At 37.1% G+C, this 17,944-nt stretch overlaps 1 protein-coding gene across 1 annotated transcript in view; it reads right to left on the reverse strand.

The window, feature by feature from the left end:
* ZNRF2 (zinc and ring finger 2) overlaps positions 1-17,944 on the reverse strand; it is a 151,594-nt gene that overhangs the window by 303 nt on the left and 133,347 nt on the right. The gene's annotated exons all lie outside the window — the stretch shown is intronic.

Consider the following 17,944-nt stretch of genomic DNA (forward strand, 5'->3'; position numbering starts at 1 on the left):
ATATGTTCTTCCAGGACATGCCATTCCATTTCAGCAGCAAAAAACTGTTTCCATTCCATTGTCGTGATTACTTTCAATTTCACAGGATATATTTTATTTATCTATTTAGAAAATTTATATTGCTGTCTATTTGCACATGGTGACTCAAGGTGGCTTACAGCAATATAAATACATCATATATAAATAATCAAACTAATAAAAAGAAAATAATCAAATAATATAATAGCCCATCACCCTGGTAAACACATCACATGAGACATTTAATGGGCTCCATCCCACTCTGGGTTCCTCAGGCCCGCTGATAGAATCAGGTCTTCAGCACCTTCCTGAAGAGTGTTAAAGTGGAGGCCATTCTAATCTCTGGAGGAATGATGTTACAGAGAGAGGGAGCCACCATGGAGAAGGCCCCTCTTCTGGGTCCCACCAGATGTATCTCCCCGGGGGATGGAACCCACAACATTCCTTGCCTCCCCACTCTAGGGATTGGGTAGATGTGACTGGCAAAAGACAACACCCCAGATAATCTAGTCCCAAGCCATGAAGGGCTTTGAAGGTGACAACCAGCACCTTGAATTGTATCTGGAAGCAAATAGGCAACCAATACAGCTCCTACAGAAGATTTGATACATATACACACCGAGGTCTGCACAAAATCATATGGGCTGCTGCATTTTGCACCAACTGAAGATTCCAGATGCTCTTCAAGTGCAGCCCCATGTAAAGCGCATTGCAATAGTCAAGACAGGAAGTGACTAAGGCATGAGTGAACGTGAGTAGGAATTGTCAGTCCAGGAAATAGCATAATTAGTGCACAATCCATAGTTGCGCAAAGACCCTCCTGGCCACAACTGCCACCTGCTGTTTGAGCAGGAGTCGCAAGTCCAAGAGAACCCCCAGATTATGCACAGGGTCTGTTTAGGGTAGTGCCACCCCATCCAAGACCAAAGGTGGCAATTCTCCATAGGCCAAAGAACTCCAAACCCAGAGCACTCAGTCTTGGCAGGGTTCAGTTTCAACTCACTGCTCCCCATCCAGCCTCTAACAGTCTCCAGGCACTGTGAGAGGGAGGACACAGCATCGCTTAACTCACAACGAGCTGAGACATACAGCTGAATATCATCAGCATATTTGATGATATCAAGTCCATGGTGATGGATGATCTCACATAACGACTTCATATAAATGTTGAAGAGGAGCAGAGAGAGTACCGAATCCTGCAGGACTCCACAAAGCAGTGGGAGAGGACTGGATCTCTCCCCTCCTTTCAACACTGACTGAAAGTGGCTGCAGAGGAAGGAAGTGGACTATGGTAGCACATGGTCTCCCACACCCATCCCCCAAAGCCTCTCCAGAAGAATACCATGGTCGATGGTATTGAAAACTGCTGAGAGGTCAAGTAGAGCAAAGATGGACGTACTACCCCCATTCTGTTCCTGCCAGAGATCATTCAAAAGCACGACCAATGGCGTTTCTGTCCCATATCCAAACCTGAATCCTGACTGGTAGGGACCCAAATAATCCATTTCATCCAGAAACCTCTGGAGCTGTCACACAACCACCTTCTCAACCACCTTCCCCCAAAAGGGAAGGATGGAGACTGGTCAGAAATTATCCAACAGATTGTTGACACTAGAAGGTCATGATTTGCTGTTGGGTTGGCATGCCTTTTTATGGTATAAGGGAACTAAAACACAGGGTTATTTTAGAAGACATTATATACGGGAGTCTTTGTGGTTAAATTGGGAGAAGGTTAAAAGACAATGTTATCTGAAAATTCCAGTTTGGTTATCGACCATTGAAGCATTTTCCTATCCTATAATTTATAAGAAGGAACAAACAGTTAGATATGGGGAAATATTGGATGAAAAGGGTGAACTTAAATCGATGCAAAATCTAGAGGAACAAGGTATAAAGAGGTTTTCATATGCGCAAATACACTCAAGGTATGATGAAGGTTCTAAAACAGAGGGATTTTTTGATAAACTGACTGATCTAGATAAGATTTTGACAGGTACTGATGAAAAGGTGATTAAAAAATTATATGGTTATTTACTGGGAATTAAACTAGAAGAAGAACAAGTTAAAGAAACTATGATTGCTTGGGGGAAGAATTTTGGATATGGGATTGATTTAGAGAAATGGCAAAAATTGTGGTCGCAAAATTATAAAATGACAATGTCAACAGCTTATAAAGAAACTTTGTACAAGATGCTTTACAGGTGGCACTTTCCCCCGACAAGAATAGCAAGAATGTTCAAGAATAAATTTGAAAAATGCTGGAAATGTCATCGGATACCTGGCTCATATTACCATATGTGGTGGACTTGTGAGGACGCTAGAAAATACTGGACTAAAATCCGCATGTGATTGGAAAAAATGACAAAGAAACACATAGATTTGAAACCGGAGGTTTTTTTATTGGGAATCTTATCTGATACATACAGTAAAGACTTGAAATATCTGATTTTAAATGTATTAACAGCGGATAGGATTGTATTTGCCAAAAATTGGAAAAATGAGAAAATACCATCGCAGGAAGAAATTATTAAGAAAATATTGGAATGTGCTGAGATGAGTAGATTGACATTTGAAATCAGAGAGCAAGAGGATAAACAATTCTATAAAATTTGGGACCTTTTATATCAATGGTTGGATGATAAAATACAATAATAGAATATTTAGAATGTTAGATAACAAGGAATATATAAAAAGATATCTTTTCTTTTCTTGTTATTTGACATTATATCTATAAAGTGTTTTTAGGATAGATTTGGTATGGCTATATGATTTGTTATAGAATAAACTACCTAAATTATAGTTATCTCATAAAGTATGAATGAATAAAGTTATAGTCAAATGATTTTCTAATAGTGATATTAGGTTACATAAGTTTTGATTGATAATACGAGTTATTATGTAACGTAACTGTAATTGAGACTGCGAAATGAATGCACAAAACTGATAGACCAACCGACACACTGCTTGTATATATGTATGGAAGAGAGCTGATGTTTTTATGTTCTGTTGGTTTTGCTTGTTTTTAAAAAAACCAATAAAATTGTTTTCGGGGAAAAAAAGAAGAAATTATCCAACAGGATGGAATCCAGTGATGGCTTTTTAAGAAGAGGGCAGACCACAGCCTTCTTACAGTGCTGGGGCACTACCCCTCCTGTAAGGAAGCATTAATCATCACCTGTCCACCCACCTGTCACCTCTCAGAAAGCTTTCCTAAGCCAGGAGGGACATGGGTCTAAAATACAGGTGTTTCCACACATATTCCCTAGGATCATGTCTACTTCTTCAGGAGCAACAGGGTCAAACTGTTCCCAGATAACAGGGCAAGAACCTGCCTCAGGGGCTTCCACTGGACCATTACCCATGCTGGCATCTAACTGGGAATGAAGTTGAGCGATTTTGTCTTCTAGGAAAATCTGCAAATTCCTCAGCGTGCCCCTTCAGGTAGACCTCAATCTCCTCCTTCCCCAGGAAGCAGCAGCTCTCCTACAAGAGGGTTGCTGGGCGATTATTTGCAGAAGCAATTTGTGCGGAGAAGTATTTACACTTCACCACACGAATTGCAATAAGGTAGGCCTTAATAGCAGCTCTTACCCATGTTGATCAAGTTCATCACTTGTTTTCCACCAGCGACGTTCTAGACATCTCATCAGTTTCATCCCTCTCGATTCCTCTGTATACCACAGAGAGGTCTATGGGTGAGGAGAGGTTGCATAGATGCAATCCTAGCCAGAGCCTCAGTCACTTTCCTATTCCAAACAGTGCAAAGAGTTCAGCTGGACCGCAGTTCCTTCTGGAACCCATTAGGGTTCATTAGTTGATAGAGGCAGACCAATCTAATAGGTCCTGCCTCCCTGTGTACAGCTTTCAAGAAACTCATTGACATCAGACTGTGACCCGATCATGACAAGGGGACCAAGGACAAATCCACCATTTCTAGGTCACATAGGCACTACTCCGACAAGAACACTAAATTGGGTGTGTGGCCACTATTCCTAGTTGAGCCTGGATCACCAGGTCCATGGAAGTCGTGGTTTTCATAAAATCTTGGGCTACCTCTGCCCCCACCCCCAGGGATGGCAGGTTGAAGTCCTCCAGAACTATAAGCCTGGGGAACTCCACCGCCAACCCTATGGTGAGATCCAGGAACCTGGGTAGGGAAGCTGCCACGCAGCAGTCCTTCATTAATGTAGTTTCTTCTCATCAGAGCTGATCTAGACTTGCAACAATACAGAGGATGAGAAAACTGAAAGTCCCAAATATTTTTACATGTTCATGAATTATAACAGTGCAGGTAGTCTTTGACTTACTACCATTCACTTAGTGATCATTCTGAGTTACAACAGCAGTGAAAAAAGTGACATGACCATTTTTCACACATGTAACCGTTGCAGCATCCCCATGGCCACATGATTTACATTCAGATGCTTGGCAATTTTTTTCATATTTATGATGGTTGCAGTATCCCAGGATCATGTGATCATCTTTTGCAACCTTCTGACAAGCAAGATCAATGGGAAAGCCAGATTCACTTAACAACGGTGTTACTAACTTAACAATTATAATGATTCACTTAACAAATGTAACAAGAAAAGTTGTAGGACGGGGCAAAATTCATTTAACAAATTTCTCACTTAGCAACATAAATGTTGGGTTCAATTGTTATCATAAATCAAAGACTACCCGTATAAAAGAAATAGGGAAATGTGGAGATCAGGAATAGAACTAAGGCTGAATTATTTAGCATTTATTTTTTAGTATTTGATTTGTCAATTGCTTACAAGATACAGGTATAAGAATAAATATAGTTTTGAATACATGAGATAGATACTTATAAGAAAAATAAAAAACAATAGGACAGGGACGGTAGGCACGATTGGTGCGCTTATGTATGCCCCCTACAGGCTTCTTAGGAAGGGGATGAGGTCAATAGTAGAAAGTCTAAGGTTAAAGTTTTTGGGGTTTGGGGAAGAAACCACAGAGTCAGGTAGGGTGTTCCAGACATTGACCACTCTGTTGCTGAAGTCGTATTTTCTGCAATCAAGTTTGGTGTGGTTAACCCTGAGTTTGTATCTATTGTGTGCTCTTGTATTGTTATGATTGAAGCTGAAGTATTCATTTGCAGGTCGGACATTGCAAATGTATGATTTTATATACTATATTTAGATCGGACTGGAGGTGGCGTAGTTTTTTTCTAGCTCTAGAGTTTCAAGTCTGGTGGCATAAGGTATTCTGCAATGAGTAGAGGTGCGGAGAATTCTTGTGAAATATTTCTGGACTTTCTCAATTGTGTTAATATCATATACATGATATGGGTTCTAGACTGATGAGCTGTATTTGAGTATAGGTCTAACAAATGTTTTGTACACTCTAGTTAGTAGTGTGATATTACCAGAGAAAAAGCTACATATGATTAGATTAACAACTCTTAATGCCTTTTTGGCTATGTAGTTACAGTGGGCTCTAGCACTTTTAGATCATTTGAGATGAGTACTCCAAGATCCTTGACAAAGTTTGGATCCTCAACAAGGTCTTGACTATTTAGCTTGTATTTTATTTTCTGATTTTTCTGCCAATATGTAAGACAGAGCATTTATTTGTTGAGATTTGAAATCGCCATTTGATTGACCATTCTGATACATAGTCATATACATAGTCATATACTTGTATTTATTATTTAGACACAAATACATGCAAACATTTACATTTATAACTTACCCTGAGGCTTTTTATAAAGGAAACATGTTTGTCAGAATTATTTTACTTTTTGTATAACTTGTATATCTAAACTGTATCTAACTACTAAACTGTAACTATTAAGGAGTGAGTCGATTCTGCTCTTACATTGAAAATTACCAGCATCTCCCTTATACTACTTTCAATCCTACCAACTATAATGTATATGTGTTCCTTTATTGCCCTACTGTCAAGCTATCCTTGATTAATCTTCTATATCAGGCTTGTCAAACTGGCAACCTATGGGCCAGATGCATCACACAGATCACGCCCACCACAGCTCTGCAAAGGCAAAAAAGTCATGATACACCACCTGATGGGATCAAGTTTGACACTCATATTCTATATAATATCAAAATCACATAACACTTTTTTGCTTTATTCCTGCCTGGAAATAAGATCAATTATTTACTGTAATCTGTTAATTTGAATTAATAAACATCTCTCCAGTCTGTTGGTTCCTTTGTGAATTAATTCTGTCACAAAATATTTTAATATTTTCATTGTATTGTAATCACAAGCTAATAAAATTGTAAAATTTGAAGAAAAATGAAGTGAAGAAGCTATGTCCAACAAAGTAGTAAACACAATGTGAGAAATCCAGAACATCTATAAATTGTCAGTTGTTAAAACACTATAAACATTTACATCTCATTACATATTATTCTCATTTACTTCCTTATAAAGTGTATTATAAAGAATGGTCTAAGATCTCTATAGGAAGGCTGTGTATTATGTTGGTTGGGAGTTTCCTCAATAAAATGATCTTTGCAAGAGGTAAGTGGGGCAAGGAATGATGGGATGGGGAGGAGACCTAAGGCTGTGGGATCTGGCAGGACCCAGTGGTGTGGGAAATAGGTAAGAGTGGCTCAGAGGGTGGGGGAAAGTTTGGGAGGCCAGGCATAGGCCACACGAGAGCTGGGAAGAATGATTCAGTGCAGGCCCAGGCCTATAAATGGGCCTCTCCTGCCTTGAGGCAATTAATTCTCTCTTAACAATCCTGCATAGGATTGTGAATGAGACAGTTGTATGGGTACCTCAATCACATATCACAACTTACAACTGTATTTCTGAGCTCTATTGTAATAATAATCTGAGGACTACCTGTAAATTCTATTCAGCAGACAAACCAATGTCAGTTTCATTGATTAAGAAATGTAGAAGAAAATTTCTTACTGCATAGATCTAATAAAAAATAATCATGTGAAATTCACATTAATGTTCCTAAAGAACATGCATGCCATGCAGTAATATTAATACAAATTCCGTTTCAACATTGCTAACTTCCAGATATTTTGATTTCTGGAAACTCTGAGTTAAGGAAGAGAAAAATACAAGGACTTCCAGTGGTGAGGTCATGGCGGAGCAGACCAGGAGAGCGATTTCTGCAATCCTGTATCCAAATTTTTGTCCTTGGAAGCTCTCAGAGGCATTGTGAAGCTTGGAGAGACACACGAATCAGAAGGGGAAACCTAGGAGCAGAATGGAGGAAAGCAACTTCCTGCTGCAACAAGGGGAAGCCCTTTGAATCTGGCACGAAAGAAACCTGGCATCTATGGCGGGTCTGAAGCTGTGACAGCCAGCTGCAATCAGGAAACAAGAAAGTGGATCAATGCAAGACATCAGAAGAAGAACGGCAGACTGGGACAGTTTTTGAGAGGTGAGAGAAGAGAGTCCTGTGAAAGATTCTTGACAGAGGGAGTCTCCAGGGAGAGTGAATACAGCGGTGAATTGGGGGGGGGTAGTGAAGCAAAAGGGAGAGGAGGAAACAATTGGAAAAGAACAGTTTGACAGCTGAGAGAGAGAGCGCCTCAGAAGAAAAGATCAAGACTGTGAATAAAAACTTAAAATTTCTACGATTTGGGCTGATTACTAGCAGAGCAGAAAAGAGACGTTAGAGAGAACAATTGGAACTTTAATGGAGAACTGTAGTTGAACGGAGAGTGGAACCACTTTGATAGAAAGCTGTGACTGTGCAATTTGAGAGTGAAAGTGACTAAGTAGTTAAAGACAGCTGATGAAACAGGAAATGAGGAAAGTAATTTGATGGTGTGCAGAAGAAAGGGAAAAGAAGAAAGAAGAAAGCTGAATAATTTCTAAGTATTAAATTCAAATTTGTATATTAAAAAAAAAACTAATAACAATGTATACATATATATAGCTGATTGTAAAAAGAATTAATTTATGTATCCTATTTTATAGATTGCTACACTTTTTATAACTGCTATACCCTATATACCCTTTATATCTTTCCACAATTTGATACTTTGGGTAACAACTAATTGATCAATTAATGTATAACTAATTAATTGCTATATATTGATTCATAGACTTAATTGAGCTATAAGAAAGTTATAAGATATATAAGAAAAGAAAATAACCAAACCCATATTTATCTATACTTATTGAATTATATAGGTTTACTACATAAGCTATTATATTAAATTTAGGATTATAATCAACTAATGTATTGAAAGGACTAAATAAGATTAGAAAATTAAGAGGGTTACAGACTATTATAGATTATAAACAATAATGATATTTATCTTTATATTGTTGTAGTGTGTGTGTGTGTGTGTGTGTGTGTGTGTGTATATATATATATATATATATATATATATATATATATACACACACACACACACATACATACATACATATATACATACATACATACATATGCACATACACATACATACACACACACACACACACACACATATATATATATGGTGTACATAAAATTAAGGAGAGACGTTATTAAGCATATTAGATCTTGTAGTGATAACTGAAGTGATTAGAATAAGATAAAAGGGAAGAGATAAATACAGAAAACGCAGAAGGTAGTTGATACAATGGATGATAATATTGAAAGACTTCCTTAAGAAAATAGGTAGATTTGGGAAGCCTAAGATGTCCAACACGACAACCATTGCTAAAACCAACCCAACATCAACGATAGCATCACCAGCAGGACAACGTTCAACAGAGGACATGCTGAATCCTGAGAAAACGAGTCAGGTATCAAATATGCAAACAATTCAAATGGCATTAACAAGAAAGCATACAAGAAACGATGGTGAGAAACCAAGCAGACTTTAAAACTGAAATGGGGGAAATGAAAGGTGAAATACAGAAACTAGACGATAAGATAGGTACAATCCAACAAACATTAGCAAAGACAGAACATAAGATGAAAGCAGTGGAGGCAAAGGTCAAACAAACAGACAAGAAAGTAGAATCGATAGAACAGAAATTAATGGGAGAGAAAAGGAAATTAGAAGAGGCAATTGCATATTTGGAGATGGAGAGGGCTGATTTCTTCCCAAAATTTAGAATGTAACAGAAGAAAGTGGGGAAGATTTGCCCAAATTAATGGAAGATCTCATAGCAGAAGTGTTACAAAAAGAGGGCCAAGAGGTACAAAGGGAAATGGACGAGGTATATAGAATATATACCAACTACACAAGACATTTTAAACTTCCAAGAGAGGTTCATATACAATTCTCAAAGAAACAACTGAGAGATGAGATATACAAAGTTACGAGACAAACCACTGATATTTAAGGGAACAGAATTGTAACTTTGAAACAAATTCCAAGAAGAATAAGGGAACACATAAAGAAATATAGATTCCTGGCTGCCCAACTGAATAAGAATAACATGCTGTTGAGATGGCTCATCCCAGAGGGAATATTAATATCATGGCAGGTTAACAAATTTAAAATAGACAGTATAGAAAAAGTGAGGAAATTTTTTGAACTTTTTGTGGTATCAGGAGAAGACCAGAACAGCAAAGAGGAAGTGGAAAGCAGGAGCCAAGAAGAAGATTGGATGGAGGAAAGAGAAACAGAGCAAGAAGAAAGAGAGCAGGAAGAAGTGGAAAGAGAAGGCCTATGAACGAGAATCCAAACAAGAGCAAACAAGCTTCAACAAGTAACAACTACAGAGTAAGATGGCGGAAGAAATCAAATTGATTGCCATTAACATCAACGGTTTAAATTCACAAATCAAGAGGAAAAAAATGATAATTAAACTACAGAAATTGAACTTAGATATTATATGCCTTCAAGAAACACATATCCAGAAACATCAAAGTAAACTGTTAGAAGTAACAAAGTTAGGAGATTTTTATGTATCTCTAGCCCAACAAAAAAAGGGGGGGATAGCAATTATATTAGGCAACATTTACAAGTAAAACAGGTATATGCAGACGAGGAGGGTAGGATTCTGATATTAGAAGTTTATATAAACTATAAGAAAATGTTATTGACAGTGATATATGCGCTGAATGAGAAACAAGAAAAATTTTATACTAAACTATACAGAAAATTAGTAGAACAGGAATATGAAAACATATGCCTGCTAGGTGATTTCAATGCAATAGCAAATTTAGAAAAAGATTATAATAACGAAAATCTAGAGGAAAAAAGGAAAAGGAAAACATTACCAAAAGCATTCTATCAAATGGCAAAAGAATTAGGATTAAAACATATATGGAGAGAAAGAAATCCAGACAAAAAGCAATATACTTATTATTCAGCACCACACACATCATGGTCAAGATTGGATATGTTATGGACAAATATGGAAATTGAACATAATATAAAAGAAATAGAAATTGAAACTAATACATGGGCAGACCATAATCCTATTAAAATAATTTGGAAAGGATTGAAAAAGAAAAGAAGATGGATGCTAAATGAGGAGATCCTAAAAGAAAAAGAATGTGTTAAGATGATGGAAAAAGAATTGGAGTTCTTTCTGAAAGAAAATAAAAAACAACAAACATCAATTCCAAACCCATGGGACACGACTAAAGCATACATCAGGAGCCTAGCAATTTCTTTCTTTTTTAAAAAATAAAGTTTTATTTGGGTTTTCACACACAAAATACAAGTAAAACATCTTTTTTGAAAATAGCATGGTCCTGGGTTGAATTTCTTTAAACAGACACAAAACTCAATTTCATGCTCATTTTTGTATTCTGTTCCATATCTTATACTATTTTACATTTTCTATATAGTTTTTCCCCTCTTTTAATTTTCTCAATTTTATTTTGATTATCTCATCTCAATTCAAATCATTATATTTATACTTTTGTCTGTTCTGTTTCAATTTCATATTATCTTTTCTCATTAAACAAATTTTCTCCTGTAGTTACTAATCGGAATATGACACCTTTATATCTTTTAATTACATCCATTCAACTCTTATTTAAACTTCAATATATACCTTAAGTTTATGACCTTCAATATAATACATAATACATAACTTCCAATCAAATTCTGCTTGGTACATTCTTATAATACACACTGTATTCTTAAAAAAAAAAAGAAAGATTGTAAATATATGTAATTATAAACCCTCATTCCATTCCGGTTCAGTTCTATCATTAATAATCATTAAAATCTTAACATCTTTAACACTTCTTTTCAATTAAATAACATACTTCCTTAAAAACACATATAATCTCCATAATTAATTTTTGCCTTATTTCTCTTCACGTTTTATAAATCATTAAATAAACCTTTTGTTACGTTTATTTATTGACAAGCATTCCACTGAATTACAATAGTTATTTTATCAGACATTATAATCATACATTGTTTCATATTTTCTAAAATTATTTCTGCTTCTAATATAACAATACTATCTTATGTACCTTTGTAGAATCCCTTTTTCCACTGTTTTCACCCATTATTTCTAAATAGCCCATTTCTCTATATTTTGCTTCTGTCCTTTATAACTTTTTTTCCTTTCTTTCTTCCCTCTCATCTTCTTCCTCCCCTTTTTACCCCCTTGTCTCTCTAGTTCTAATTCTCTCTTCTGCATTTCCCTCTTCTGTTGCTTTCTGATTTTATACTTATTTTTCACTCTATTTGTTTTTGGAGTTGTTTTTCCCAATCTTAAACTTTCCATTCTCTTTCCCCCCTTTCGTTTTTTTCCCCCATCTAAGATTACTTGTTCATTAAAGGTGGCTTCTTCTTTGTCACAATCTTCTTGTTCTGCAGGCATTTTTTGTTGTTTCTCATAATTCCAAATCTCCATTTCTAAAAACTGAAATACAAAGCCAAAAGAACCTCTCCCTTCTTGTGCATCTTCTTTGTACTTTTTAAGTTCCATTTTCAGTTCTTCTAAAAGTGGAGCCATTTTAAACAGTTTTAAACAACCACCCGACTGATTTTAGTCATTCAAAACAATAACCAATAATCCAGAAATCATCAAGTAATCCAGATAGTCCCGAGTTATATCTTCTTATTTCTTTTTTGACTTTCTCTTCCTGGGGTTTTTGTTGCAATATTTCAGTTAGAATGTATCTTTTGGAAGACTTGTTGAGATTTTGCTGCAAGTTCTTTTTTAATTCCAGGCTGTCTCCTCCCTTCCAGATCCTACCCTTTTATTCTTTTTCTCTCCTTTCCTGTTTTCAAAAGCTTTTAATTATCCAGAAATCTTTATTATCCCTTTGACTTTTTATTTTCAGCATGAAATGCCTATTGATGTCAAAGTGGGTTTTTTTTTCCATTTTTTTGCTTAGGTCTCTTAGCTGTCAGTATAGGAAAAGGAGAAAACCAAATCTTTTCCCTTTTCTCTCTCCTTCGCAGCTTAAAAATCTTCTTAGGAAACAATGTTATTGTTTTTTAACAGTTTCAATTCCAGGGTACCTTATTTGTTGTTTTTGCTGTTTGACCCGGTCAACCAAAACTTTCTCTTCTTATCTTCCTCCTGCACATTCTTTTCCGGTCGAGTTCTTTGTGGTGGCCATTTCTGACCTCCGCTGCAACCGCCTTTGGGAAAGAGAGTAATGGCCAGCTGGGGAGGAGAGATGTGGCTCTCCTCAACCCTGTTAGCAGTCTCCCTCCTCTTCACCACCTCTACAGGGTGGTTTAGCCCCGAAACCAGCCGGCTCCAGCGGCGCGCATGGATCGAAGCCTCACAGAGACGAAGTTTCAGTCTGTCGCTGAAGAAGCTCTAACCGGAAGTCCAGGGGCCTAGCAATTTCATATAATACACGTAGATACAAGGGAAAAAAACGGAGAACAATCTAAACTACTAGATACCCTCAAGGAGTTAGAAAAAACACTAGAAAAAAAACCACATAATAAGACAGCAAATACGGAAAGGATAATGATTAGACATAAATTGAATATGTTAGCTCAAGATGAATGGTTACAGGACATGAAAAAGATAAAACAGAATTATTTTGAACAAGCAAATAAGCCGGGAAGGTGGCTTAAGAAAGAAAAGGAAAAAATATCGATCCAACATGCTGATGGTACGTTACAACATCAAACTGAAAAGAAAAAACATGTTGTTAAAAGGTTTTTTTGAGGCACTATATACTGTAGTTGGGAAGTTGTACCAGAGGAAAATATCCAACATTATTTAGAAGGAAAAGGGCTGCCTGCAATCCTGGAAGAGAATAAAGAAGTGATAAACAGGGAAATAACATTAAAAGAATTGCAAGAAGCAATCCTGAAACAGAAAAACAATAAGACACTGGGACCGGATGATCTCCCAGGGGAACTGTATAAAACGCTCCAAGAAAAATTAGAAATCAAATTATTAGAACTCTATAATGAGGCATTGGCAACAACAAAATTACCCAAATCATGGGGGGGAGGGGGGGAGAGATATATAACACTGATCTCAAAGGAAGATTCGGACCATCAATTAATTCAAAATTATAGGCCTATATCCCTTTTAAATGTTGACTACAAAATATTTTTGTCCATAATGGCAGAAAGATTGAAAAAAAAACCTTAACCAGATCATTCATAGTGACCAAAACGGATTCCTATGAATAGACAAATTAAAAATAATACCAGAATGGTAATGAATATAGTAGAATATTATGAAGCAAACCCAGGAAAACAATTGACAATCGTCTTCCTCGATGCGCAAAAGACATCTGACAATGTTAATTGGCAGTTCATAATACAACAATTAAAAAGCATGCAATTTGGCAATAAATTTATCAAACTAATTTCAGCAATTTATACGACAGACGGCGAGTGTAATACTGAACGGTGGCAGAACAGAAACGTGCAGGGATGTCCATTGTCACCCCTTCTCTTCAATCTTACCTTAGAAAACTTATTGGAAAACGTTAGGAAAAATGAAGAAATCAAAGGCGCTCTAATTAAAAAGGAGTATTAAAGGGACAGGCATTTGCCGATGATATAGTATTTTTTCTGGAAGATCCAGAGGATATGGGAGTAAAATTAATAAAGGAAACACAGGAATTTGGCAAGGTCGCAGGTCTTAAGATAAATTAAAAAAAAATATATTGACTAAAAAGATAAGCAAAAAAAGAATTAGAAGGAAAATTGGGAATGCAAAATGTGAAAAAGGTAAAATATTTAGGCATTTGGTTAACAGCAAGATGCTCTTCAATCAAAAAAAGATAATTATGACAAATTAATAATACAAATTAAAAAAGAATTGGAAATGTGGGGAAAATTACAGCTATCATTACTGGGGGAAATTGCGGAAATTAAAATGTCTACTCTACAAAAAATACTATATCTTTTTCAAACTGTACCAGTAAGATTGGATAAAACTTTTTTTATAGAATTAGATCGAATAATAAGTACATTTGTTTGGGATGGGGAAAAAGTTAGGATAAAAATGAAATTATTACAGGATAAAAGAGAAAAGGGTGGCTTTGGACCCCCTGACTGGGAAATGTATTACCAGGCTGCAGCTATGGTATGGATTAAAGATTGGATCAACCTGGAAAATAGAAGAATATTGTCAATAGATGGTCACGACTTGCAGTGAGAGTAGTATAGTTTCCTATGGGATGGGAAATGTAAACACCATGCATATTTTCAGAGACACATGTTTAGAGATTCATTAATTCAGACATGGAACAAGATTAAAAAGAATCATTATACTAAAATACCGAACTGGTTGTCAACTATGGAAACACAAATCTACCCAAATGCAATGAAATTGGGGGAAAAGAGGGATTATAAAGACTTATTAGACACACAAAGAAGATTAAAAATGAGACAAGAACTACAGCAACAAAATATAAAGATAGATTGGTGGCCATACATGCAAATTCAGGCAAGATACAAAAAGGACAAAAAACAATTTGGTTTCTGCATGGAAAAGCATCAATTAGATAAAATTCTACAAGAAATGGAAAAGAAAATAATCTCAAGAATATATAATTTTCCACTAGATTTTAAAATGGAAGAGGAGGTGGTCAAAGAGACAATGGTGGTATGGGCAAAAAATGTTGGCCACAATATAGACCTGGAAAAATGGGAGAGATTGTGGGGATTAAATTACAAACTAATTACATCAACAGCACACAGGGAAAATCAATATAAAATGTTCTACCTTCCTCCCGCTAGACTGGCAAAAATGTTTAACTCAGACCCAAATTGTTGGATATGTGGAAAAGAAAATGGCACTTATTTCCACATCTGGTGGACATGCCAGGAAGGGAAAAAATATTGGAATACAATTAGACAATGGATAGAAGAAATCATGAATCAGAAAATTGAATTTAATCCCGAAACTTTTTATTAGGTATAATAACACAAAAATGCAATAAAATGGGTAAGATATGTTATGTTACACATATTAACAGCGGCAAGGATTTCATATGCACAACTCTGGAAAGAAAAAAGAGTTCCACCAGAAGGCATGGTTATAAAAAAAAATAATAGATTGTATACAGATGGACAGGCTAACAATGAAAATAAAAGACAGAGAAGATTCAGTTTACTATAGGGCCTGGGATGCCTGGTTTGAGTGGTTTAGAAATAAAAATAAAATAAAATGGCAATTAGGAAAAGAATGAGGGAATATGTAAATATACCATGGAGAAGATTGATGTGTAAGGATAAAAGATATTGATTTATAGCAAGAGTAAGATGTAATGGTAAAGGAATACTAAATACATATACTGAAAAATGTAAGGAGATGCAAAAGATGTCTTGATGTTGATAACAACGTATAAAGTTTTATTTTATATTTTTAAAAATTGAAAACTTAATAAAATATATAATAAAAAAGAAAAATACAAGTAAATACTAATCAGTGAATTTTGTATTAGGTGACCTCAATAATAAAATTTAGAAGATGGAGTCTTTACCAGGATCTTCAATCAGTCTTCATCCCAGTCCACTACTCCATCTTGTTTGAAAGCTTCTACCATTGTTCTGCTGCCAAAGAAGTTCCCTAACAATAACATCGATGATGGGAGTGGCACTCACTCCTGTCATCATAAAGTGCTTTGAGAAATTGGTCTGCCAGCACATCATTTCTGGTCTTCCGCATACATTTAATAAACACCAGTTTGCATACAGAAGAAACAGATTTACAGAGGACGCTATAGCCATCGCTCTTCACACTGCTCTGACTCATCTAGAACGGGGGGGAGGGGGGCTATGTGAGGATGCTTTTTGTAGATTTTAGTTCTGCATTTAAGCACAATTCTTCCACACAGACTAGTGTCTAAACTTCTGGACCTTGGATTTTCTTATTCAATCTGCTTTTGGATTATGGATTTCCTGTATGGCCGCTCACAGAGGGTCAGATTAGGTAATCATACCTCTTCAGCCTTTATTCTTAACACTGGTACACCACAGGGCTGGTGTTGAGTACCTTACTCTATACTCTTTGTTATGACTCCCCTTCAAAATTCAAACGAACAAAACAGAAAGCAGCCGTTTCACAATTAAATCAAACGGAAAGAAGTCTTACAAGATAACGGCTGGCAGAAACCACAGCATAAATATTTACTCTGTCCGGCAAACCAGTCCTGGCAATAAATCTCCAGCCTCAGAGCTCCTTGCTGTAACGTCTTCACTCAAATAGTTATTTTGTTCCTGGCGAAATGTACCAGCCCAGCTGTGTCCTTTTATACTCATTAAGGCAACGTGCTAATTTACTGACTTGCTCTTCTCATTCGCTCCAGATGATTTTGCCTTTTCAACCGTCTTCTATTTTTTACATTTAACCACAAATTTTCAAAGTTCTCATCTCCACTAGAAGACTCTCTCAAAACTTCCCTGTCAGCCATTCCCGGCTGTTGATCAGTTAAGGAACCAGAGGAGGTCAAAGGTCCTGACAATTCTAATACATCAGGTCTGTCGTCCTTTGTCACGTCCATCTCCTCATCCTGGTTATCAGTCCAATCAGTAAGCCAGGCCGGCTCATATTGTTCTGCCATAACCTCTTCACTTGAACTCATATCAATCACAGGAGCTGAATCCAAGCCCAGAGCCACAACACTATCCCTCACCGCAGGGCCCTTCCCCCGGGTCTGACGATCCGGATGCGGTTTCTTAGGGAAACGTTCATGAAAGTCCCGAATGATGTCTGGAGCATGAACTGCAGACGCATCCGTCCATGAGCAAATTTCCGAGTCATCCACTCTCCTCCCGACTGAATACTGAAAACGACCCTTGAGCCAACGCGAATCAGTAACGCTGACCACTGTGTCATCAACCTCCGCCTCTTCACAGGGCGTTGATGGGGAAGTCGTACCAGCTGGAGTACACAGAGGACAGTCCGGGGAGTCAGGAACCAAAAGAGAGCGATGGAATACAGGGTGAATACGCATGGAGCGCGGTAAGGTGAGCCGGTATGCCACAGGGTTGATAACCGCCTCAATCGGGAATGGACCGATGAAACGATGGTCCAATTTCCTAATTGGGTGATCGATCCGAAGATGTTTCGTGGACAACCACACCTTGTCACCCACAGCTAACGGAGGCGGTGCTCGACGTGACCGGTCCGCAAACCGTTTATAGTCCTCTTCGCTCGTTCAAGTTGTTGCCTTACTAAACAGTGGACCGCTTGTAGTTCCTCCAGAAAATCTTGTGTCTCAGGAACCGGTGAATCCATCCAAGTTAATGGGAAGAAGCGCGGATGATAACCTACATTCGTGAAAAATGGCGTTACCCGAGTGGAGGTGTGCTGCGAGTTATTAAAAGCGAATTCTGCCAATGGGAGGTATTTCGCCCAATCGCTTTGTCGCTGATTAACAAAACACCTCAGATATTGGGTAAGAATGCCAATCACATTCTCAGTCCCGCCATCAGTTTCTGGATGGTGCGCTGACGCTAAGCACACCTGAACTTGTAGCGCTGCCATTAACTGTTTCCAAAACTGCGCAGTAAACTGAACCCCACGATCAGAAACCACTCTATCTGGCAGTCCATGCAGA

This window comes from Pseudonaja textilis, chromosome Z, assembly GCF_049901715.1.
Source record: "Pseudonaja textilis isolate UNSWEBS1 chromosome Z, rPseTex1.2, whole genome shotgun sequence".
NCBI classification, from domain to species: Eukaryota; Metazoa; Chordata; class Lepidosauria; order Squamata; family Elapidae; genus Pseudonaja; species Pseudonaja textilis.